Source organism: Scyliorhinus torazame, chromosome 30 (assembly GCF_047496885.1).
Source record: "Scyliorhinus torazame isolate Kashiwa2021f chromosome 30, sScyTor2.1, whole genome shotgun sequence".
Classification (NCBI taxonomy): domain Eukaryota; kingdom Metazoa; phylum Chordata; class Chondrichthyes; order Carcharhiniformes; family Scyliorhinidae; genus Scyliorhinus; species Scyliorhinus torazame.
Window position 1 is genome coordinate 4533980 of NC_092736.1, and position 27164 is coordinate 4561143.

The 27164-nt window shown below is 52.1% G+C and overlaps 1 pseudogene; it reads right to left on the reverse strand.

Annotated features, from left to right (window-relative positions):
• Positions 1 to 3173: 3173 nt before the first annotated feature.
• Positions 3174 to 3375, reverse strand: LOC140404517 (U2 spliceosomal RNA; annotated as a pseudogene).
• Between the last annotated feature and the right edge of the window lie 23789 nt (positions 3376 to 27164).

Consider the following 27164-nt stretch of genomic DNA (forward strand, 5'->3'; position numbering starts at 1 on the left):
CGAAGCCAACTTAGGAACTGTCTCTGGATGAACCTATCGTAACAGGTTCCATAACCTCGGCAGATGTAGTCCTCAAGTCGGGCACATCCCTGTCCATATTCTCTGTGGAAACATCTGGTACAGATTCTGTACATTCACTATGTGCAGACAATAATTGGGCAGCGTGCCAGCACCAAATTTGTTCAGCGTCAGATTGTGCAGTATATGATATCGGACCCGTTTTGCCAAATCCAGTTACTGGAGTCCATTTTTCGCCTGAGGTGTAATTTCTCATTTGAAACGTTCCCCATGGTCAAAGACTCTTCTTTTGGAATGTTTTGCCTTCGAGCCACTTGCGTCCGATGTTGTTGTCCGACTATCACTGAAGTTGAAGGGGAGTCAAAAGGTCGAACTATGGGCAGAGTTTCCTTTTGAACATCTGTCTAGCCGGTGAGCTGTGTGTTGTTGAATGTGCAGTATGTCTATGAGTCATTGGAAAGCTATTAATACGGTAGAGAGCCTTTATCCCTCAAAACCTGCACTGCACTTGAGCGATTGTACAAAACGTTCAGCTAAACTGTTGGAAGCTGGATGGTGGGGGGGCAGATTTGATATGGTGGACGCCATACCCCTGCACGTAGTCCCCGAATTCAGCTGATGTGAATTGAGCACTGTTATTGCTAATGAGTTGTTCAGGTCACCCGAATCTTACAAATACCTCGTCAAGCCTTTCACGATGGCCACTTCGAATGCGCATCAATCGTACCAGAATCATGTCCTTCGACTGGTCCCATGCAATCCACGTGGATTGTTTGTCATGGCCGGCTAGGCCATTCCCATGGATGCAGAGGTTGTAGAGGATGTACATTTCTCAACACCACGCAGGATTGGCATAACCCCACCTTCTCCTCTATTTGGGAATCCAACCCAGGCCATCAGAAGTAGCTTCTCTCCAAACCCTTCATTCGGACTACACCGGGATGACTCTTGTCCAGGATTCTCCAGCGTTTGCACAGTGGAATACGGACAACAAGACTCCATTTTGTACTGTCAACTCAGGATGCCTGGTAAGATAGGGCTTAAGGTCTGGGTTCTTTCTGTGTCCTTGTGTTGGAGTGCCTTTTCGAATCATGTCGAAATCTTCCCCATCACTGGATCTGTTTGGGTACATTTTTACACCTGAGAAGACATTACCGAAACATTTTCCAAATGAGACAGAGAGAACATGTCATTGACGTGTCGTCAGATTCATGTTTATCTCTCTGGTCAGCAGTCGAGACAAGGTGTCCACGACCTGTTCATACCTACGACACTTGATGACATAATCGTGTGCCGACAAGATTAACGCCCAATGGTGTAATCGACTAGCAGCGAGTGAAGAGATCTCCTTTTGCAGCCCAAATATTGTTGCTAACGGTCGATGGTTGGTTAGTAGAGTAAATTGAAGGACAAATAAATAACCTTCAAATACTAAAAATAACAGAGCTCCTTTCTCAAGTTGAGCACAGTCGGCCTCAGTGCTGGTCAACATCTTGGAAACAAATGCTATTGTCGCTCTTCGCCTGAAGGTATCATATGCGGGGCAACTGCTCCAATCCCACAGGGTGTTGACTCACAAGCTGCAGCTTCAGTGTTGGGTTAGAATGGACCAATAATAATGGACCAATAACTCAGATTCTTGTATATTGCTTTGACATTTTTGAAAGCATCATCACAATCTTGTGCCCAGAGCCAAGCTTGTTTCTTACAAAGCAACGTGTGTAAAGCTCCAGCCTTGGTGGTAAGTGCAGTGTGAACCTTCCAGAGTAATTTAATAATCCTAGAAATGAACTTAACGGAGTCACGTTCTGCGGTGGTGAAGCATCCAGGATCTCCAAAATTTTCTTCGGTTCTTTGTGAAGATTGTCTTGGTTAATGATGTGTCCAAGAGAGTGAAAAGAAGATTTAAAAAATTCTCTTTCTTGACCCTGAGATTATGAAGTTGCTGCCTTGCAAGAGTAGCTTCCAGGTTCTTTCCAGGCTCCATATCGATTCAAACTGTCATCAAAATGTTGTCCAGGTAGCACCGCGCACACCCGATACCCCACTCAACATCTGATCCACAAATCATTGGGAAAGAGCCGGTGCTGACGTTATCCCAAACGGAAGCCTCCCTAACAGACTCTTGTGTGCTACTGGAAGGGTTCAGACTCAATAGCTATGCTAATTTGCAGATAGGCTCGGGGGAAGTCAATATTGCTAAATATTTGGCCTGCAAAAAGATCTTCAGTAAGTGGTCGAGGGGACTGATCAAGTCAATAATACAGGATCGATAGTCACTTCAAAATCCCCGCATATCCGTGCTGAACCATCCTGCTTTAAGACGGGGACGATTGAAGTTGCCCAATCGCTGTTGGTAACAGATTCAATGACTCCTGTCTTCAGTAACCTCGTGAGTTCTTCTGCCACTCATTTTCAACTCTGAAGGCTGCTCGGAAAAACTTGGTTTTAAACCTCGTCGCCAATGCAATAACTTCGCCGAGGTCAGTTTCCCAACAACAAATCCCTTTATTGAAGCAACGATAAAGGGCGCTGCCGCAGATTGCAACACACGCGTCCAAACCTGGAGAGATGCCAATCCGAGTTGGAGAAACAGATTTGAATCTTCCGCCAGACATTCCTATTGGGCGCGATACTGCCCGTTTAATAGGGGAAATCACGTTCCACGAAGCCCGTGTTCATCGCCTCCACTATAACACTTACCTAAATGACATTAATGAACCAGTTGAGTTTTTACAACAATCAATGATAGCTGTCATGGTCTTTATGAATTTAATTCATAGAGCGGCTCGGTCACAGTGGTTAGCACTGCTGCCTTGCAGCGCCAGAGGCCCGGGTTCAATTCCGGGCTCGGGTGACTGTCTCGCAGCAAGTTCCATAGACGTTGCGATCTCTATTAGCAGCTTTTAGGGTTAATGCAAATCAGTCAACTATTTCCTTTGGGTGGCTGAATCCTGAGGTCACAAACTAATCGGTCACAAAGTGTATCATCCAAAGTCTGGCCAAATTCACAGTACTTTGCTAGCTTTCACAGCGAGGCAACAAATTGTGAAATGTTTACCCTTCCTCCTGTGCACGACGGTGAAACAGGAATCATTCAGCTGCTAATCGTGGACGGAGTGAGCAATGTTCTTGCAAGACCATCATTTTTTAATTACATTTTCTGAGTTACCAAGCCAGGGCTCAGAGTGTGGACAGGGGGCGAACCCCCTAATCCAGCTCCTTGCCTGCGCCAAAAACCAACTCAAACCCAAATTGAATCCAATTCATGGTCCCCACAAGAGAGATGTAGCAGATCTGAGCCAAAAGGCAGAGCAGATACTACACTTGATCTTAGCCAAAAGGCCGAGAAGCGATTTGCCATGTAACTTGTCTCAGGTTGAGCTGGTGGACTAAATCCTGTAGCAACATGAATGTTTTCCTCCCAACTTGAGCTGAGAAAGGTCTCTGTGTGGAGGTCTCCTGGTGTCTGATTGGTTTTAATGGACGACTTGGAGCCTTTCCTCAGAGTTCCACGTCTCCTCCTCCTCACCAAACGCGTCCATGGCGCCTGTTCCTCCTGTCCGTTTTGGATTGCAGCTCCCGGATCTGTGCCACTCCGCCCTCAGCCTGGCCTCCCACAGTTTATTTTCTCTCTGTTAAAAACAGACAAACTCTCCGCGTGCAGGCAGTCCAGCTGTTTCTGTGCCTCACTATCAATTCCAGGACAGGAGGTTGCAGAGTCGCAACCCCATCGGTCTGTGGCTGCTCGGCCCGTTTCAGTGACTCCGCTATCTCCGCAGCTCTACCCGGTGATATTTTTCCCGATCTCATTCCCAATGGTGTTGGGGCCGGCATCTCCGTCGATGATTCCTTCTGGTTCACATCCTCGCCAAAAGCTGTTTTTCTCCCGTTTTTATTTACGGCCCAGATCTCACTGTCAGTTTCTGGTGAGCTATGTTTTGTTGTTGTAGCCGCAAAGCAGGAAACTCAGAGGTGACGCACGTCGAGTTGGAAAAGACGATAACGGACAGCGGCTGCAGGATGATGGATCAAATTGTTTGGGATTTCCAGCTCCTTCAGCAGGGAATTTAAACCCTCTCTTGTGTGGCAACATCGTCAACACTGCCCTAGCAAGTCGGTTTGTTTCAAACACTAGCTTTCGGAGCACTGCTCCTTCCTCAGGTGTTGGACTCTAACCTGGTGTTGTCAGACTTCTTACTGTGTTCACCCCAGTCCAACGCCGGCATCTCCACATCATGGCTAGCAAATCGAGTCAGGCCGATGATCGAACTGGGACCCGATTTCGACTGCCAGCTTCGCTATCGGAAATTTATTCTCGCATCAACCTTTTCCCCCCCCCAAAGCAGCTTCGGAGCCAATGCTCGAGTGCTCAGTCTGAAGATTTCTTGACCCTAACGCTGACAATCGCTGAGCTGAGGTGATATCACTTCCATGTGGCCTTGAGCCCCGCACATTCCATTTCTCAGCAGACTGGAGCTGCGTCTGAAGGAGTTCGTTGTTCATCAGTCACAAAGCCCAGAAGTGTGGGGCATCCCACACTGTCGTCACTTAGCTCGGTAGCGGTGCAAGAGGATTGGAGTTCACTCTGGGCAACCTAACACTGCATTTAAGGCCAGGTTTAGGAATGGCCTTTCGTGGCTGAGGAATCTGTGTAAATAAAAAATACTGCTGACCCTACTCAACTGAAACCATTCTGCAGGGACATAGATACACAGACTGAAACCAGCGAAAGGCAGAGGCTGATCAACGTGAGGTCACGTCTGGGGCTCTGAGCAAACATGAATTCTCATTGGTGTAACAAAGCACCATATGCCGTGACTAAGTGAAGGGACGTATCACTCAGTCTGGATGGATCAGCTAGGATGGGGCAATTAGGGAGGGGGGGAAGAGTTTGGGTAGCACAGTGGTTAGCACTGTTGCTTCACAGCTCCAGGGTCTCAGGTTCGATTTCCGGCTCGGGTCACTGTCTGTGCGGAGTCTGCACGTTCTCCCCGTGTCTGTGGGTTTCCTCCGGGTGCTCCGGTTTCCTCCCAGTCCAATAAGACGTGCTTATTGGGTGAATTGGACATTCTGAATTCTCCCTCTGTGTACCCGAACAGGCGACTCGGGGATTTTCACAGTAGCCTCATTGCAGTGTTAATGTAAGCCTACTTGTGACAATAATAAAGATTATTATTGAGCCCACACTCTCCACCGGATCAACCTGTGGTGCTCGGTGAATATTCCGTGAAGTGGGTCAACTTTCTCATGGCCGGAGCGCGGGTTCAGAATTGCCCCCGAGGTTTCAACTCAGCCAGCCAGTGACCCGGCATCACAATGGAGCAAGGCCACCATCTAGTGGAACAAAAATGAAAGTACAGAATTGTGTGTCCAGGAATAATCCTCCCGATTCTGGTTTTGTTGCAGATATTGGGACTGGGAACTAAAGCTACCAGGAGGAGGACATCACTGTTCCTGTGCTATACTTTTCTTTGTAGCACAGTCAACTAAAGAGAATTGTCGGGTAATTTGGACAAGCCTAGGAATCCAATGATGCTGTGTGTATTTTCCACGTTTATATAGGCTGGCTACCAGGTAAGGACAGGTTGTGTTTTTTTTCTATAAATTTACAGTACCCAATTCACTTTTTCCAATTAAGGGGCAATTTAGCGTGGCCAATCCACCTAGCCTGCACATCTTTGGGTTGTGGGGGCGAAACCCACGCAGACACGGGGAGAATGTGCAAACTCCACACGGACAGTGGGCCGGGGTCGAACCCGAGACTGCAGTGCTAACCACTGCGCCACCGTGCTAGGGGTTGTGTTTTTCACCAATGTTGTGAAAGTTCATTGTCACTTTTGTTGATATCAAGCGTTTAATTATCAAACAGCATTCAAATTCTCAAACTGTCATGATGGATCTGAATTCAAATTCCACGTCACGAGATCACTCGATCACGAGGATATTTACCCTTGACTAGAGCACAGTTCAGAGATTTAGCATCATTTACAACTCTCCTGGGAAAGCGCGCTGACGTCAGGAGGAGACGGCACTGGGACAGCGCGCTGACGTCAGGAGCAGACGGTACTGGGACAGCGCGCTGACGTCAGGAGGAGACGGTACTGGGACAGCGCGCTGACGTCAGGAGGAGACGGTACTGGGACAGCGCGCTGACGCCAGGAGGAGACGGGACTGGGACAGCGCGCTGACGTCAGGAGGAGAAGGCACTGGGACAGGGCGCTGACGTCAGGAGGAGACGGTACTGGGACAGTGCGCTGACGTCAGGAGGAGACGGTACTGGGACAGCGCGCTGACGTCAGGAGGAGATGGTACTGGGACAGCGCGCTGACGTCAGGAGCAGACGGTACTGGGACAGCGCGCTGACGTCAGGAGGAGACGGTACTGGGACAGCGCGCTGACGTCAGGAAGAGACGGTACTGGGACAGCGCGCTGACGCCAGGAGGAGACGGGACTGGGACAGCGCGCTGACGTCAGGAGGAGACGGCACTGGGACAGGGCGCTGACGTCAGGAGGAGACGGGACTGGGACAGCGCGCTGACGTCAGGAGGAGACGGTACTGGGACAGCGCGCTGACATCAGGAGGAGACGGGACTGGGACAGCGCACTGACGTCAGGAGGAGACGGTACTGGGACAGCGCACTGACGTCAGGAGGAGATGGTACTGGGACAGCGCGCTAACGTCAGGAGGAGACGGTACTGGGACAGCGCACTGATGTCAGGAGGAGACGGTACTGGGACAGCGCGGTGACATCAGGAGGAGACGTTACTGGGACAGCGTGCTGACATCAGGACGAGACGGTACTGGGACAGCGCGCTGACATCAGGAGGAGACGGCACTGGGACAGGGCGCTGACGTCAGGAGGAGACGGGACTGGGACAGCGCACTGACGTCAGGAGGAGACGGTACTGGGACAGCGCACTGACGTCAGGAGGAGACGGTACTGGGACAGCGCGCTAACGTCAGGAGGAGACGGTACTGGGACAGCACACTGACGTCAGGAGGAGACGTTACTGGGACAGCGTGCTGACATCAGGACGAGACGGTACTGGGACAGCGCGCTGACATCAGGAGGAGACGGCACTGGGACAGGGCGCTGACGTCAGGAGGAGACGGGACTGGGACAGCGCACTGACGTCAGGAGGAGACGGTACTGGGACAGCGCACTGACGTCAGGAGGAGACGGTACTGGGACAGCGCGCTAACGTCAGGAGGAGACGGTACTGGGACAGCGCACTGACGTCAGGAGGAGACGGTACTGGGACAGCGCGGTGACATCAGGAGGAGACGTTACTGGGACAGCGTGCTGACATCAGGATGAGACGGTACTGGGACAGCGCGCTGACATCAGGAGGAGACGGCACTGGGACAGGGCGCTGACGTCAGGAGGAGACGAGACTGGGACAGCGCGCTGACGTCAGGAGGAGACGGTACTGGGACAGCGCACTGACGTCAGGAGGAGACGGGACTGGGACAGCGTGCTGACGTCAGGACGAGACGGTACTGGGACAGCGCGCTGACGTCAGGAGGAGACGGCACTGGGACAGGGCGCTGACGTCAGGAGGAGACGGTACTGGGACAGCGCGCTGACGTCAGGAGGAGACGGGACTGGGACAGCGCGCTGACGTCAGGAGGAGATGGTACTGGGACAGCGAGCTGACGTCAGGAGGAGACGGTACTGGGACAGCGCGCTAACGTCAGGAGGAGACGGTACTGGGACAGCGCGCTGACGTCAGGAGGAGACGGTACTGGGACAGCGCGCTGACGTCAGGAGGAGACGGTACTGGGACAGCGCGCTGACGTCAGGAGGAGACGGTACTGGGACAGGGCGCTGACGTCAGGAGGAGACGGTACTGGGACAGCGCGCTGACATCAGGAGGAGACGGCACTGGGACAGGGCGCTGACGTCAGGAGGAGACGGTACTGGGACAGAGCGCTGACGTCAGGAGGAGACGGGACTGGGACAGCGCGCTGACGTCAGGAGGAGACGGTACTGGGACAGCGCGCTATCGTCAGGAGGAGACGGTACTGGGACAGCGCACTGACGTCAGGAGGAGATGGTACTGCGACAGCGCGCTGACGTCAGGACGAGACGGTACTGGGACAGCGCGCTGACGTCAGGAGGGAATTGTATAGAACCCCCTCGGGGTGTATGACTCACATTGAATGTACACAGCGAATATTACACCTGTTACACTTGTATTGAAACACCTTAAGTGAAACTAGATCCAGGTAGACAACTTAAATTCCGTAGCACCATGTGTAATGACCATTTTGAAATGTCTGTTATGTTTCTCTGACTGTATTGAAGCTCCTCAGAGAGCAACATGATGGATGTAGAGAACTTGGATATTATTGCACTTTGTGTGACGCCCATTTTGAAATATTGGTAATGCGCTCTCAGATACTTTACAAATAAAGTATATATTTGCAAAAAGAGAGTCGACATAAATAGGTCATTTTGAGGTTTTGGAATGCCACAATGCTGGGACATCAACTATTTACAAAAATATTAATGATTGAGATGAAGGGAATTAATGTGGCTAAATTTGCTGATGACACATAGGCAGGAAGGATGGTAAGCTACGAGGAGGATACAAAGGTTTAAGTGTGTGGGGGGGAAATTGGCAGGTGAAGCATAATGTGGGAAAATGTGAACCTAGGCAGGTAGAGTAGCAAAGCAGCAAATATCTAAATGGGGAGAGATTACAGAACTCAGAGGTACAGGGACCTGGGTATCCTGGTACCTGAATCATAAAAAGTTAGTTTGCAGGAACAGCGAGTGAATGGGTTGGCCGATTTTGGCATTTAGTACACGGCAAATGGAATATAAATGTAGGAAAGTCTTGCTACATCTGAGGTGCTGTGTACAGTTTTGGTCTCCTTACTTGTAAAAGCAGTGCACAGATTGTTGACTGATTCCTGGGATGAAGGGGCTATCATTGAGGAAAGGTTGGACCAGTTGGGCTATTAGAGTTCAGAAGAATGAATACCTGAGGGTATTTGACAGGGTGGATGTTCCCTCTTGTGGGAGTAGGGGGCACAGTCTAAAAATACAGGGCCTTTAAGATGGAGAGGGGGAGGCATTTATTTTTCTCTGAGGGCTGATATTCTTTCCCAGGGAGCGAGCGGGGGAAATTGGGTCATTGAATATATTTAAGAATATATTAGATGGGTTCTTGACTGACAAGGAAGTCAAAAGGATATCGGGGGCGGACAGGAATGTGGAGATGGGGCAACAGTCAGACCAACCACGATCTCATCAAATAGAGTAGCAGCCTCGAGGGGTCAAATGGCCTCTTCCTTCTCCTACATCTTCTGTTTGCTTGCATGCTGATACGCAATCAATACGCTTGAGTCCACGTGGAGTCATATCGATTCAGCTTTAATCAGATAGAACTGTACCCAGCAGCGAAGTTACAGAAGTGAAGGCTGCTGGGACAGCATTGGTTCTTATATCCTGCCTCTCAGGGCGGGGCTATGTACATTGCCCAATGGTAGACCCCGCGGTCTAGCCAATGATTATTCCTCTCTCTGGTACCGCAATACCTGGTATTACCACATTCACCCCCTGCTAAAAAAAGAGTCAGCGGGGTGATGGCCAGTATTGCTGTCGCCTTTGCATGGTAGGACCAGGTATTGCAGGTACCATGCTATCGAGGGTTGCGGAGAAAGTTCTTGCGTTGTTAATTTTCCTCATGGTGCTGCAATCAGACGATCGGGCGGCCTGGTCGTCCTACTGGAGCGTCTAAGTTTCGGCGGCGATCCTGGTGAGGGCCCCGGCAGTAGTGACTCCGGGAACGTGGTCTCTTCCTCCCAGGCAGTTTCGTCACCCCTAGGCGGCGCTGTAAGGTCGAAAGATGGGCAGAAGGAAGGGGTGCCTGGAGGGGGCGTCGGTGCCTGCTCGGCTCTGGGTCAGGGTTCTGGCGGCAGAACTGACCCTCCGGTCAGATACAGAGGGGGGGGGGGGGGGCAGTGGCTCGGGCACGAGTGGTGCTCCGGCGGGCGCCAGGTCCCGGAGGGAGACCGTATTATCTTGGCGTCCGACGGGGAATACTACGTAGGCGTACTGGGGGTTGGCATGCAGCAGGTGGACCCTTTCGACCAGCGGGTCCGACTTGTGCGCCCTCGCATGTTTCCGCAGCAGGACGGTTCCGGGTGTTGCTAGCCAGGTTGGGAGCGAAGTCCCCAAGGAGGACTTCCGTGTCGGGGTGGACGAAACTCTCCGTGCTCCCGGAGTCGATGAGGCATGACGTCACGTGGCCGTTGATGCCGATCCTCGTGGTGGCCTTTGCTAGCGTTCGGGGCCGACTCTGGCCCAGGGTGACGGAGGACAGCTGCAGCAAGGAGTGAAGATCGGGCAGCGCATCGTCAGCCGTGTTGGGGGCTTGAGGCCCCATCCAAGATGGCGCCGTCCATGGATCGCACATGGAGTCCGGCGACTCCGAGGATGGCGGCGGGGAGAAACAAAATGGCGGCGGGGAGGGACAAAATGGCGGCGCATTCTGCTCCCACGAGGCGGAGGCCAGCTGTAACACAGGGTTTTGGTCGGGCGGCGCGTAGCCAGCCGCGCTGGGGTCTTGGGGCCCCATCCAAGATGGCGCCGGCCATGGATCGCATGTGGAGTCCGGGGACTCGGAAGATGGCGGCGGGGAGGAGCAAACTGGCGGCGTGCGCTGCTCCAGCGTGGCGGAGGCCAGCTGCAACAAAGGGTTTTGGTCGGGCGCCACGTAGCCAGCCGCGCTGGGGGCTTGAGGCCCCATCCAAGTTGGCGCCGGCCAGGGATCGCCCATGGAGTTCGGGGACGGAGACCCCGATGATTGGACCGGCGAGGGACAGGATGGCTGTGCGTACTCCTCCAGCATGGTTGCCGGAGGGGGAAAGAATGGTGCGCGTTGGGCCGGCGGGGCTGGGATAAGGGAGTGCGGCGGTGGGCCTGGGACGGTCGGGACGTGGAAGAACGGCTGTGGTTGCGCAGCAGGCGGCTGGAGGAATGGCTGACGGTAGTCATTGGACACCGCGTTCACCGCGCGGGCGAGGCAGACCGTGGCATGGTGGGCTTTCTTGCCGCACCCTTTGCAGGTGACGGTGCGGGCCAGGCAGCGCGCGGGTGATTCGCCTGGCCACAGAAGCAGCGTTGGCCGGCGGCGGTAGCGGGGCGCCTTGCCGCGCAGGCCTGCGGAGTTAGCGGGTAAGTCTGGGGGGCTGTCGTGGCGGGGTGCCACGCAGCCCAGGGGGGCACGGTGCGCGCGGGGGCGTACGCAAGGGCGTTTTTGTACACCACGTCCATGGACCCTGCCAGGGCCCGGGCCTCGGTGAGGCCCAGCGTCTCCATTTCGAGCAGGCTTCGGCGAATGTCGGGGGAGATCATACCTGCCACAAAAGCGTCTTGAATTAAAAGTTCGGAGTGCTCGTTCGCCGTCACCGCTGGGCAGCTGCAGTTTTGGCCCAGCACGATCAGTGCCCTGGAGAAATCTTCTAGCGTCTCATCTGGGCTCTGCCGTCTCGTTGCCAGCAGGTGACGGGCGTAGACCTGATTATGTGGACGAATGTAGTGTCCTTCCAGCAGTTCCATGGCTTTATCATAGTTCGCCGCCCCTTCAATCAGGGGGTAGATCGCTGGGCTGACCCGCGAGCGTAGGAGGTGTAACTTCTGCCTTTCCGTGGGGGTGTCGGCAGCCGTCTCGAGGTAGCTCTGGAAGCACGCCAGCCAATGCTTAAAAATCTCGGTGGAGTTTTCTGCGTGCGGGCTGAGCTGAAGGCACGCCGGCTTGATGCGGAGATCCATCCTTCAAAAGTAGTTGTCTGATTAAATTGATACGCAATCAATACGCTTGAGTCCACGTGGAGTCATATCGATTCAGCTTTAATCAGATAGAACTGTACCCAGCAGCAAAGTTACAGAAGTGAAGGCTGCTGGGATGGCATTGGTTCTTATACCCCGCCTCTCAGGGCGGGGCTATGTACATTGCCCAATGGTAGACCCCGCGGTCTAGCCAATGGTTATTCCTCTCTCTGGTACCGCAATACCTGGTATTACCACACATGCATCATATGATGCCCATATCCCGGGTGCAAGCACACAAAGGGAATGAATCTTCACAAATTTTCTCCCACTCATCCACTGCAAATTTGCAAATTGGCTGAGGATGAAGGTGTTCAGGCAGAACACAGGTGGATCCTCAGCAAACGGAAGCCATGGAAATAGTGAAAAATAAATCTCCCGCAATATATTGGTGGCAATCAGCACAAAACTGACAACAGAGTGGGGGGGGGGGGGGAATACAACAGCTTTCAAAATCTACATTCAACCTTCAGGAGAACAGATGCTTGGCAAATTGGAGTTTACACCAGTCCCTGGTAATACCTTGCCAGCCTAACTGAACATTGTCTGAGGCAGATTTTGTTGAAGGGTTTTCAGGGGGCTGGTATCAGAGGTGCCTGTGTAAAAGGCACATTAACAGATCCACCTGGCTGCAGGGGTGATGATAAATTCTCAATGTCAATGGAATGAATTCAGCCGGGTTGCCTGTTCACGGAGAATGCAGCATTCCCCTTCCCGCTGGCCTTGCGCTCACTCAGATATACGGATTTACAGCTGGCCAAATGATTGTGTGAAATTCAATAGCAGATGCTGCTGGTCCCTCAGTGAAATAAAAGCCATCAGGGGACAGGTTTCATTGGTACAGATCTACCGAGCCCATTAACCCACTGCTCTTCATGTTTGGGGATGGCTGGGGGGATGCAGTCAGGCAGTTATGTCAGTAAATGTTACTTCACCCCTCAAGTGTTGGGTAATAGTTTAAATTCATCGATGAACAGACCTCTGGCAATGTGTCAGAGAATGCAATTTTTCAGAATTCCAAAGTCAAATCTTCGTTCTGGCAAACCAGGAAGTGTGCGTAACCGGAATAATACCTTAAAGTACAGCAAGGTAGCACAGTGGTTATCACTGTGGCTTCACAGCCCCAGGGCCCCGGGTTCGATTCCCGGCTCGGGTCACTGTCTGTGCGGAGTCTGCACGTTCTCCCCGTGTCTGTGTGGGTTTCCTCCGGGTGCTCCGGTTTCCTCCCACAAGTCCCTAAAGATGTGCTGTTAGGTGAATTGGACCCCAACAGGCGCCGGAGTATGGAGACTAGGGGCTTTTCACAGTAACCTAATTGCAGTGTTAATGTAAGCCTGCTTGTGACAATAACGATTATTATTATTAAATGCCTGCAACAGGTCTGGGTGCATGTACGTCCAAGGAGAATTTGTGTTCATGTTTCCTTCAAGTGGTTGAAGCAGAAGGAAATCTGACATTATACCTGACATGCTGTTCAGTAATTCATCTTGGCTAGGCATTTGATAGGGTGGAGTGGGAGTATTTATGGGAAGTGTTAAGGAGGTTTGGGTTTGGGAACGGGTTTATTAGCCGGGTTAGACTTCTTTATGGGGCTCCAACGGCAAGCGTAGTTACAGGTCGACATAGATCGGAGTATTTCCAATTATATAGGGGAACAAGACAGGGATGCCCGCTGTCTCCATTGTTGTTCGCGTTGGCAATTGAACCTCTGGCCATGGCGCTGAGAGACTCCAGGAAATGGAGAGGGGTGATTAGAGGGGGAGAAGAACACTGAGTCTCGCTATACGCAGATGACCTATTGTTATATGTGTCGGACCCAGCGGGGGGGGGATGATAGAGGTTATGCGAATTTTGAGGGGGTTCGGGGAATTCTCGGGGTATAGGCTAAACATGGGGAAGAGTGAATTATTTGTGATACATCCAAGGGACCAGAGTAGAGAGATAGAAGGCTTACCGCTAAGGAAAGTGGAAAGAAACTTCCGATACCTGGGGATTCAGATCGCTAGGAGCTGGGGAACCTTGCACAGACTTAATCTGACACGGCTGGTAGAACAAATGGAGGAGGACTTCAAGAGGTGGGACATGCAGCCTCTATCGCTGGCGGGCAGGATGCAAACAATTAAGATGATGGTCCTCCCGAGGTTCTTATTTGTATTTCAATGTCTCCCTATACTAATCACCAAGACCTATTTTAATAAAATAGATAGGAGCATCACGAGCTTCGTGTGGGCAGGGAAAGTTCCAAGAGTAAGGAGGGGGTTCCTTCAGCGTAGTAGGGACAGAGGAGGACTGGCACTACCGAACTTGGGTGATTACTATTGGGCCGCCAATGTGGCAATGATACGTAGATGAATGATGGAGGGTGAGGGAGCGGCGTGGAAAAGACTGGAGAGAAAGTCCTGTAAAGGGACGAGTTTAGAGGCGCTGGTGACGGTGCCGCTACCGATCTCACCTAAAAAGTTTACCACGAACCCGGTGGTGGCGGCAACACTGAATATCTGGGGACAGTGGAGGAGACAGAGAGGGGTGCGGGGAGCCCTGGTGGGGTCCCCTATCAGGAACAACCATAGGTTCGCCCCAGGAAGAATGGATGGAGGATTTCAGAGCTGGTACCAGTTGGGAATTAGGAAGGTGGGAGATTTATTTATAGATGGGACTTTTGTGAGCTTGGGAGCATTGGAGGAAAAGTATAAGTTGCCACGGGGAAATTTCTTGCGATATATGCAGGTGAGGGCGTTTACTAGACAACAGGTGAGGGAATTTCCGTTGCTCCCGACACAGGGGATACAGGACAGGGTGCTTTCAGGGGTGTGGGTCGGAGAGGGCAAGGTGTCAGAGATTTATAGAGAGATGAGGGAAGAGGGGGAGGAGTCGGTGGGCGAACTAAAAGGAAAGTGGGAAGAAGAATTAGGGGAGGAGATAGAGGAGGGTATGTGGGCTGATGCCCTAAGCAGGATAAATTCCTCTTCCTCATGCGCCAGGCTTAGCCTGATTCAATTTAAGGTGCTACATAGAGCACACATAACGGGGGCAAGATTGAGCAGGTTCTTTGGAGTGGAGGACAAATGTGGGAGGTGTGGCGGGAGCCCGGCAAACCACGCACATATGTTTTGGGCGTGCCCGGCACTGGAAGGGAGTGACGGGAGTGATTTCGCGGGTGGTGAAGGCCCGGGTCAAACCAGGCTGGGGGTTAGCTCTATTTGGAGTTGCGGAAGAGCCGGGAGTGCAGGAGGCGAAAGAGGCCGATGTCGTGGCCTTTGCGTCCCTAGTAGCCCGGCGCAGGATCCTACTCATGTGGAAGGAGGCAAAACCCCCCCGGACTGGAGGCCTGGGTAAATGATATGGCGGGGTTCATTAAACTGGAGCAGATAAAGTTTGCTCTGAGAGGATCGGCTCAAGGGTTCACCAGGCGGTGGCAGCCATTTCTCGACTACCTAGGGGAACGTTAGAGGGAAGACAGATGACCAGCAGCAGCAACCCAGGGGGAGGGGGGGGGGGGGGGGAGGGGGGGTTTAGTTTAGGTCAAAGATAAAGGGGTTTTGTTACCTGTGTATTGTTAAAAATTTCTGTTTTGTTATTGTTTCGTTTGCTTTGTAAGAGGGAAAAATTGTTGTTTGGAAAAGAATTTCAATAAAATATATATATTTTTTTTAAAAAGTAATTCATCTTGGCTTATATTCTTTCCCAGGGAGCGAGCGGGGGAAACTGGGTCATGGAATATATTCAAGGCCGGGTTAGATGGATTCTTTTTGTTTTATAAATGTTTTTTCTTGGGTTTTTGAACAAAGTATATTTGCCGTTATGTACACAGAATGTGATATATATAGAGAAGGGCACACACACACATCACAAAGGGAAAGAAAGAAAAAGAAAAAAGGAAACAACACAAGAGAAACACAAAATCAATTATTTACACACACAAGTAGGCATCTGGTTGAGGGGTTCGGAGACTGGGGGTGGCAGATATACATTTGGGGTTAGATGGGTTCTTGACTGACAAGGAAGTCAAAAGGATATCGGGGGCGGACAGGAATGTGGAGATGGGGCAACAGTCAGACCAACTACGATCTCATCAAATAGCGTAGCAGCCTCGAGGGTTGGCCTCTTCCTTCTCCTACGTCTTTCTGTTCAGTAATTCATCGTGCAAATCCAGCCTCCCATCTCTCCCTCCCTTCATTGTAAGTTTTCACAATTATTTTAGCAATTCTATCTGCGTTCCACTAAACTCCCTAGCGTTCCTCGGAAAAAAATAAAATCTTGCAATTCTGCAGCACCTTTCACTACTTCAGGACATCTTTACGGTAAATGACGTGCTTTTGGAGTGCGGCCTGAAGGAAACACTGCAGCCAATTTGTGCATAGCAAAATCCAATAAACATAATGTGTAATTGACATGACCAGCAGTTTTGGTGACTTGGTTGAGGAATAGATATCGTTCAGGTCAATGGGGAGGGCACTGCGACACCTCTTCAAATGGTACCACGGAATCTATTACATTACCTGAGAGGGCAGATGGTGTCTCGGTTTAATGTCTCACCCAGAATGTTGCACCTCTGGCGATGCAGAGGCTCCTCCAGCACTGCCATGGAGTGTCTGGAGCAGGGCTTGAACCTACCATTGTCTGAGACCGAGGCAAGACTCCTTCCCGCTGACACCAAGCTCCAGATTCTACCCACCTTTCCTTCTCCCTGCCTTGAAACCATCTCTTCCTCACCCAAACCTCAGAACTGTGGATCCCTTTCTCCCACTGCCGGCTCATCCGAAGATCTGAATAAGTCACCTTGGGCCGAAACGTTCACTCTGATTTTCTCTCTTCACAGATTATTATATTAGTGGATAGTTATGATTTGATAGCACTTATAATAATCTTTATTATTGTCACAAGTAGGCTTACATTAACACTGCAATGGGGGCAGCACGGTGGTGCAATGGTTAGCACTGCTGCCTCACGGCGCCGAGGTCCCAGGTTCTGGGTCACTGTCCGTGTGGAGTTTGCACATTCTCCCCGTGTCTGTGTGGGTTTCGCCCCCACAATCCAAAGATGCGCAGGTTAGGTAGATTGGACATGCTAAAGTGTGCCTTAATTGGAAAAAATGAATTGGGCACTCTAAATTTTTTTTAAAACCCACTGCAATGAAGTTACTGTGAAAATCCCCTAGTCGCCACACTCCGGTGCCTGTTCGGGTACATGCAGGGAGAATTCAGAATGTCCAATTCACCTAACAGCACGTCTTTTGGGACTTGTGGGAGGAAACCGGAGCACCCGGAGGAAACCCACGCAGACACGGGGAGAACGTGCAGACTCCGCACAGACAGTGACCCAAGCCGGAAATCGAACCTGGGACCCAGGCGCTGTGAAGCAACAGTGCTAACCACTGTGCTACTGTGCCTCCCATAGATTTTACCCAAGAATTGAACGAGGCGCTTGCCCTTTGGGAATCGGACGTGACCTTTTAAGGTTAATGGCTTTAGTTAGCCTCTGCACTAAGAAACGGAATTTTCCTGTCAATGGCAAAGCTGATTTCAGATAAATGATGTGATGTCAACACACAAATGGAGCTCAGCTGTTAATAGCAGGTGGAAACGTTAGCAGATTATCATCCAGAACAACTTTAAATCTTACCCAGGAAGGATCCAATCTTCGGTCAAATTAGGAGGAATTGACTGACCTCGTTTTCATTGGCGCCTGTGATTGGCTGTATTGATCTTAGCGGAATAAGCCCTCACCAATTCTTGTTTATCAACATGCTTTGTGTTTAATTACTGTCCGTAATCATGAACTTTACTCAATGCAGACATAACAGGCACAGATGCGCAATGCAGAATAAAGCCAAATCCTAACTATTGGAGGTTCCTTGGCCAAGGCAGGAAGTGCCCGAGACAGTCAATCATTTCAGCAAGAACACGACACACTGGGAATGTGTGATGAACTCTTCGAAATGCAGTTAACTGAAAACCAGCACTTTAACAAAGCTCAAATTCTTGACGCAATTTTCTTTTCACCCTTTCCTGATCATTCTTCACGGATACAAACTCCACTTTCCAACACTCACCTAAGCGGATTAAAAATGGCGGTTGATACGATGCCCGAGGGGCTTTGCACCCGAGTCCCATCTTGTGCTCAAGGAACATCCACATCTGTGCAAGGCGTTGCAGTCAGGAATGAGCTTGTTGACCAGTTTTCACCTCATCAGCCATGCAGCACAGGGGTTACTCCGAGATTGCGGCCAATCTCCAGCCTCCTCAACACAACATGGACATTCAACCTGGAACCTTCCAGTCCCTTGGGCTCAACGCAATGCTGAGCTTTTAGGATCACTCTAAAACTTACATTGAAGACTTATTAAAAGAATTCACAGAGGAAACGAGTGTTTGTAGTGCTCTTCATCACAATATGTATGAGGCATTCTATAAACCAACTACCATTTGAAATAATCCCCAGTTCGCAATGTCTTCCTTACTGGTTTTGGAGATTCGGAATAATTTATTGGGGCATCTTATTCTGCGAAACAGTTTTTCGGAGCGTGGAAGAGTCTGCAAATTTGTTCACCGTGCTGGAAGACTCAAACATCAAAGGGCAGAAGTGAAAGAGTTAGCGAGTTACAAGTAAGAAATGGGATCAGGAAGAGTTGCTCGACAGGAAAGCTACCCCAGCATTTGCCTCCTCACTGGTGTGACCAAGGCGAGAGCTCCAGGTTGGTGACTGAAGACGGTGTTGGTGTCAGCAAAACACACCATTCAAGAGAGAGTTAATGAAAACAGAAAATGCCGGAGAAAATCAGCAGGTCGGGCAGCATCTGTGGAGAGAGGAGCAGAGTTAACGTTTTGAGTCGATACGACCCTTCTACAGATCCTTCTTGAAACCCTTTTTTCTCTCCACAGACGCTGCCCAACCTCCCGAGTTCGTCTGGCATTTTTCTGTTTTTATTTCACATTTCCAGCACCTGCAGTATTTTGCTTTCATAGAATCCCGACAGAGAGGAGGCCATTTGGCCCTTCGAGTCTGCACCATCCCTCTGAAAGAACACCCTTCCTAGGCCCACACCCCAGCCCTATCCCCGCATCCCCACCAAACCTTTGGACACTAAGGGTAATTGATCATGGCCAATCCACCTAACTGCCACATCTTTGGACCGTGGGAGGAAACCGGAGCACCCGGAGGAAACCCACGCAGACACGGGGAGAACGTGCAGACTCCACAGTCACCCAAGGCTGAAATTGATTTATTGGATTCAAGAAAGAACATTTCGTATTCCTAAAGATTGTTACACCATTCACTCCTTCCGTTTGATCTCAGCCTTTCAGAAACTATGAGCGCTTCAATGAATCTATGGATGAGGTTTTCTATCCAATGTTTTGGGCGAATGAATCTAACTCTTTATCAGTTGATTTATTTTTTCCTTCTCACAGAGCTAATCACACCAACTATTTCGGAGTAGTCAGTGGACACTCGCTTGTGCGCCATCTCCACCTTTTGGCCGCTTATTGTGATACTTAACCCAGGGCCGGGATTGAACCCGGGTCCTCGGCGACGTAGGCAGCAGGGCTAACACCACTGCGCCGCCCTGTATTTCTGTCCCACACCAGCCTCCTCTGTGACAAACTCCTCCCCACCACCCCGGTGGCGACCCTCTGCGAGCTCTTCCCCACAGAGCCTCTTCCTACATCTTTTAGAACCATTCTAACCTTTTAGATCTTAATTCTATCACTATCAAAATCACTAACCGTGCTTTTTTCAATTATTTTACAGATCTGGAGATCCTTCGACTCCCGAGGCCTGACACACATGACCCGGCCCGACCCTACCGATGACCCGACCTCGACATGGAAACAGAGGCCCAACAAGGAGGCCCGACCTGGCATCCAGCCAGGCGACCCAGCCCAACCTGACCCGACCCAGAGAGGTCCGCCCAGGGTCCTGACCCGACCACGAGGAGGCCCGACCAGGCCTAGATCGATGCCCGATCTCAGGAGCATCCGGCCCTCCTGACCCAGCCAACTCCCCAAACACAACATAACCACCCCCAAAGCAGCCTGCCTGGAGTGGGGGGAGTGGGTGTGTGTATAATTCTGCTCCATGTCGATTGTTTCTGATTAAACCACTTATGAAACCCTTTGGGGTGCTTTTTCTGTGTTATTGTCACTATACAAAAAAATTGCTGCTGAACACAAGACTGTGGAAAAGAAAATGTTTAACGTGGACAGTAAGCAAAGATCTCGAAGACACAAGGACTCAATTAGGAAAAAACATCCTCCCAACAGAATGGTGACAGACTCGCTGATAGAGAGTTGATCTGTGTTTAAATGTCCTTTAAATGGGATCTGCACCAATCTCGATTCAGGGGCAAAACCAGTGTTTATGGAGAGATTAGCTACTTGTTTTTTTTTAAAGGATGAGGGAAGTTCTAAGTGTTCCTCAATACAGGGGATCAGTGGTGGTGACGATGGGGGGGGGGGGGGGGGGACGGTCAATGTTCATGAAAAAATAATTAGCCATGGACTCTAGAGCAGCAGGCATGATGAATGGATTCACCTTTCGATCTCCAAGCTGGGTAACTTCCTGCACAAAGCCACACTCCCACATTTCTTTATTAAGGTAACTAGCATTTCTCCATTTGTCCTGAAAACACTCATTTGCATTTAATCGGAACACAAAAATACACCTTGTTGAGATGGAGGACATTGTCAGATATTCTCTAGAATAGACAAAGCCTGTTTATAAACAGCAACTGAGCAAAGGCTTCAATTTCCTGTTAATAATACCGTTATCTATTGTGAAACTCTTTGCGGCTTGGTACAGTTACCCGATAACAAAGGGGAGCTGCTCTTCGGCCATGATCAATGACAGATGACAGGTGACCGCTTGTCCGTAGGTGGAAGAAGACAAAGATTACTTGTGCTGTAGATCCCAGCTCCAATGACACAGACCCATTCTGTTCCACTCAAAAGGCATGGGGCCTATCAAAATTTAATCTCGCTCTTTGAATCAGGCAGCACAATGGTTTGGAGGAAGCACAGGCGCTTTGTGGCAGCACGTCGTCACACTTTGTTCCTTTCTGTCATCGGAAAGCAGCCAAAAGTCTGCAGCACTCGATTCTGTTAGTGATATCAGCAAACCAGGCACATCAATAGATAATAAACCAGGTCAACGATGGCAAGTCAGTTCATTGCATCACACCAAATGCTGCACATGACAACGCTCTTTACATCTGGGGGTTGGTGTGCGGGGGGAGCGTGGCATCATTTTCATTACAAGAGTGTCACCCACAAGTGACCATTTTCATTATAAATTATTCCCTCGCATTGTTTAGGACAAGCTTGTTGCCCAAAATGGCTGCCCTCATCGAGACATTTCTTTTGATGTTGTGTATCGGTGTGTTCAAGCTGGCTGCCCCCGTCGAGACCACGTTTCTTTTGATGTGCATCGGTGTGTTCAAGAAGGCTGCCCCCGTCGAGACCATGTTTCTTTTGATGTGTATCGGTGTGCTCAAGATGAAGCCCCCCCCCCACCCCCCCGAGACGACGTTTCTTCTGACGTTGCGCAGTGGTGCGCTCAAAATGGACCACGTTTCACGAGCGGCTGCTGGCCGCCCGCACTGAGGCCACATTTCTTTCTGAACTGTGTCATGGCATTTATGGTGCCGGCATCGCTTCCAAGCTTTTACGATGCTTTAATTGCACCTCTGGCTCTAAACTTTAGTTGTCTTCCAAACTAGGATTTATTTTCAAAACATGACCTCATCTGTCACGCACACACTAACCCAGACTGTTAACTTCACAGCACCAAATAAGTTTTATACAATCAATCTGAAATCCCACATTCCTCACACTTCAATCTTCGGGAAAGCGGCTATGGCTGAAAAACCTCTTGTGTGCTGTCCTCATCTGTTCTGAAATGCATGAAGGTATTCACCCACCTGAAGAGTGTGTCTGCGACAAGCTTTATGCAGCTGTGTGCTGTGGTTTGTGGCACAGCAGAGAGATCCTCTACAAGACCCTGGAAGGTCCCTGAAGCTCTTCCAGTGCAGAGATGGGATGCCCACCCACACAGCTGGATCAGATCTCTGGCCCAATCATTTCGCGTCTGGGAGTCACTGCCCCTGGAGAGGATCAAATCCTTCTTCTGCACCCCAGACATGATAGATAATTGGATCGAGCTCTTCATAAGTCTACCAGCAGGGTAATGGTGCCCCCGTTGGCCCCTTCTCCCTTGCATGTCTTGCTGGCCTTAAACCCCTTCAGGGTGTACATCTCCCTGTTGTGGGCAGACATGCTGATGATGTCTCAGCCAGCTGACCTTCTCTCCCACTTATCTAAGGAACAGCTTTCACCTGACGAGACAATCCCCATGGGTAAACTATTGGATTGCTGAGGTGCAGACTATGATGCTATGGCCAGTCTCAAAGTGGTTCTTTCAGGACAGAAGCCTCCTTCCCTGCAGAAAATATGGTTCACACAGCAATCGGGAAAGTCCGGACATACACAAGAAATATTTACTCTTACCTCCTCTTACCTGGCTCTATCCCCAGCTGTACATCCCACCCTGATTGAGAAAGTCCGAACTGTGAGTTCCTCGACTCCATGTTCAGCCCATGCGCCAACTGTTAAAACACACAGATTCTTAAAAATTGCCGTGCATTGCCTTTTTAATTGGGGGAGTTTAATTGAGGTTGGCTGGGCTGCCAACATTCAGACACATCCGCCCACCAGAATACCGCGGTGCGGTATAACGACATTGTGAACCCCTCCCAAAGTCATCACCCTCTATGTCACAGCACGTTGGGAATACCGTGCGCCCGTGCCGTTAAATTCTGAAAGACACACATGGTGCTCAAGTGCCGCGCACCCCCCCCCCCCCACCTGCCCCCACCACCCCCCCCCCCCCCCCCACACACACACACACACACACACACACACACACAGAGTCATACAGGTAACCCTCCTCATTATTTACCACCCCACCAATTTTCAGATGATCTGCGAACTTACTGATCAACCCTCGTACATTCATGTCTAAATCATTTATATAAACCACAAAGAGCAATGGCCCCAACACTGATCCCTGCGGCCGCAGGAAAATACTTTTCACTGTACTTCGGTACATGTGACAATAAATATCAATCAATCAATTAGGAGAACGGAGATCACTTCTCTAGAGACGTGACTAAGATCGAGATCTTTAAAATTATAAAGGTTTTCGGCAGGGTTGATGTGGAAGAACTGCTTCCACCGCTGAGTGAGATTTGCTTAAAAGGATCATTATTGTGAGCTGATCGCTAACAAATCAAATTAAGAACTGAGAATAGATTTCCTGATTCTGAGACTGGTTCGACTGCACTATATGGTGCGGTTTAAGCAGAGAGATTTCTAACATATCCAATCCCCATTCCAATTCATTCCCCCCAACACCCCACCTTTCTCACAGATATACTATTTTGTTCCTCCAAGATTAAGCTGGCATCGGTTGAACAAAGTTGCAAAGAAGAGTTGTCAATAAAAACGTCACTAAATCAGGCACTCAATAGACATCTTTCACATCTTTAAAACCAAGATTGGGACAGTTGTCCATCCATTAATCTCTAACGGTTTGGTTTAATTCTGTTGCTAGGCACCACTGGAGACGGAGTAGAATCCTCAATCTCCCTCGTATGAAAACGCAATTCATTAAGTTGACCAACAGCTAAATGTTCCCTCTTATGAAGTGCTTAGATGCTTGCAAGGTTACTGTCACAGTGTTAATTCCCTCAGCAGACAGGCCTCACTATTAATTACCCGCTCAATAATGTATTAGTTCTGGCACTTTATCAGACATGTCCCTGCCGGGCAGACATACATTCCCCTTTGCTAAACACCCTCTTTAATTTGCTTCGCTAAATGGTTTCAAATGATCTTCATATTTGTTTAAATTAATTTTAATTAATTGATTTTCTCATTTCGATAATTATTGGTAGTGGTGACAGATGGCGGCGAGGGCTAATCCACCCAATCCCAAACTTGCTCGTGTTTTGCTGATTGGGGAACCTTAGAGGAGATCAATGTTGAACCTTCTGCTCAGAAAGACTCGAGGAGACCAGAACTCTGGCTGCGTGGCCCCCACCATCACTCCCTCCCTCCCCCCCCCCCCCCCCCCCCAACCCCCCAACAACACACCACCACCCACCTCTCTACTTGTAAATGTTCGCAAGCTTTAATCCTTAAACAACACAATGATCATGACCTCGCTCTCTAAACCTTAATCCCCAACAGTGTCTGCGTGTTCGGCACCACAGACTTCTTTTTTTTTTCAAGCATATTCTACATTTTGACAAACGAGACAAAAATCACAAGAATGATACAGCAAGCCAAAACAAAAAGCCACAGTATCCGTTAATACAGAGGGCGACAGGAGGACAGCAGCATAACAAACTTGATACAATCATTAGACACAAATTGATCCCTCTATTAGCCCCACCGGCGGACAAGGGAGAAGCAAGATAAGGTTTGGAAAACATGATCAAACAGCGCACACCTCCCCAAGCAGCGATTGCTTGCAATTACCACGAGAGTTCAGGATAGATATTTCACACCGTGTTCGGGCGAGCACCAATATATACCTCCCTCAGCTCCAACAGTGCCACAGGCACCAATGATACACCGCAACCTCCTAGAACCATAGACCCCCTACAGTGCAGAAGGCGATTTAGCCCATCGAGTTTGCACCAACCCTCAAAGAGCATCCTACCTATGCCCACTGCCTCGCCCTATCCCCGTTACCCCATGTAACTTGCCTTCTAAGGGGCATTTTATCATGGCCAATCCACAGTTCTTCAGACTTGTGGGAGGAAACCGGAGCACCCGGAGGAAACCCACTCAGACACGGGAAGAACGTGCAAACTCTCCTCAGATTCCAGACACATCTGCACACATGCAGGAACTAAACACAACTTCTGTATTCCCATCTCTAAACAAATGGAAAAATACAATTAAAATACACGAGAACCCCTTTTCTAAAAGGATGTTTTATATATATGTGTATATCACACAATGCAACATAACCACAATCTCAGGCCCAGTACAGAACCAACATCACTCCACACATTTATACAGAGGACCAGCAGCAACATCTTTGGATTATGATCAATGTCATCAACACCTCCCAAAAAACAAAGGAAGGAGAATTAGAACTAGCAGGACCCACTCTTAGCAACTGGCCGACCTTCGGGGCCCACGGCGGCCGACCTTCGGGGCCCGTACCGGCCGACCTTCGGGACCCACACCGTCCGACATTCGGGGCCCACGGCGGCCGACCTGCGGGGCCCACGCCGGCCGACCTTCGGGGCCCACGCCGGCCGACCTTCGGGGCCCACGCCGGCCGACCTTCGGGGCCCACGCCGGCCGACCTTCGGGGCCCACGCCGGCCGACCTTCGGGGCCCACGGCGGCCGACCTGCGGGGCCCACGGCGGCCGACCTGCGGGGCCCACGGCGGCCGACCTGCGGGGCCCACGGCGGCCGACCTTCGGGGCCCACGGCGGCCGACCTTCGGGGCCTGTACCGGCCGACCTTCGGGGCCCACGGCGGCCGACCTTCGGGGCCCACGGCGGCCGACCTTCGGGGCCCGTACCGGCCGACCTTCGGGGCCCGTACCGGCCGACCTTCGGGGCCCACGGCGGCCGACCTTCGGGGCCCACGCCGGCCGACCTTCGGGGCCCACGCCGGCCGACCTTCGGGACCCGTACCGGCCGACCTTCGGGGCCCACGCCGGCCGACCTTCGGGACCCACGCCGACCGACCTTCAGGACCCACGCCGACCGGCCTTCGGGACCCACGCCGGCCGACCTTCGGGACCCACGCCGGCCGACCTTCGGGACCCGTACCGGCCGACCTTCGGGGCCCACGCCGGCCGACCTTCGGGGCCCACGCCGGCCGACCTTCGGGACCCGTACCAGCCGACCTTCGGGACCCGTACCGGCCGACCTTCGGGACCCGTACCGGCCGACCTTCGGGACCCGTACCGGCCGACCTTTGGGGCCCACGCCGGCCGACCTTTGGGGCCCACGCCGGCCGACCTTCGGGACCCGTACCGGCCGACCTTCGGGACCCGTACCGGCCGACCTTCGGGGCCCGTACCGGCCGACCTTTGGGGCCCACGCCGGCCGACCTTTGGGGCCCACGCCGGCCGACCTTTGGGGCCCACGCCGGCCGACCTTCGGGACCCGTACCGGCCGACCTTCGGGGCCCACGCCGGCCGACCTTCGGGACCCACGCCGGCCGACCTTCGGGACCCGTACCGGCCGACCTTCGGGACCCGTACCGGCCGACCTTCGGGACACGTACCGGCCGACCTTCGGGGCCCACGCCGACCGACCTTCGGGGCCCACGCCGGCCGACCTTCGGGACCCGTACCGGCCGACCTGCGGGGCCCACGGCGGCCGACCTTCGGGGCCCGTACCGGCCGACCTTCGGGGCCCGTACCGGCCGACCTTCGGGGCCCACGCCGGCCGACCTTCGGGGCCCACGCCGGCCGACCTTCGGGGCCCACGCCGGCCGACCTTCGGGGCCCACGGCGGCCGACCTTTGGGACCCGTACCGGCCGACCTTCGGGGCCCACGCCGGCCGACCTTCGGGGCCCACGCCGGCCGACCTTCGGGACCCGTACCGGCCGACCTTCGGGACCCGTACCGGCCGACCTTTGGGGCCCACGCCGGCCGACCTTCGGGGCCCACGGCGGCCGACCTTCGGGGCCCACGCCGGCCGACCTTCGGGGCCCACGCCGGCCGACCTTCGGGGCCCACGGCGGCCGACCTGCGGGGCCCACGCCGGCCGACCTTCGGGACCCGTACCGGCCGACCTTTGGGGCCCACGCCGGCCGACCTTTGGGACCCGTACCGGCCGACCTTCGGGGCCCACGGCGGCCGACCTTCGGGGCCCACGCCGGCCGACCTTCGGGGCCCGTACCGGCCGACCTTCGGGACCCGTACCGGCCGACCTTCGGGACCCGTACCGGCCGACCTTTGGGGCCCACGCCGGCCGACCTTTGGGACCCGTACCGGCCGACCTTCGGGGCCCACGGCGGCCGACCTTCGGGGCCCGTACCGGCCGACCTTCGGGGCCCACGCCGGCCGACCTTCGGGGCCCACGGCGGCCGACCTTCGGGGCCCACGGCGGCCGACCTTCGGGAAATTTTGAGGGTTTTAATCTTTCATTTGCCAGTACTTCTCTGCATATAACGCACATGGGCTTCCCATCCTGATTTGCATTGGCACAATTAATAAACCCATATCTCAAGAAATCATCTTTATGTTGCTTTGTTCCCGATTTCAG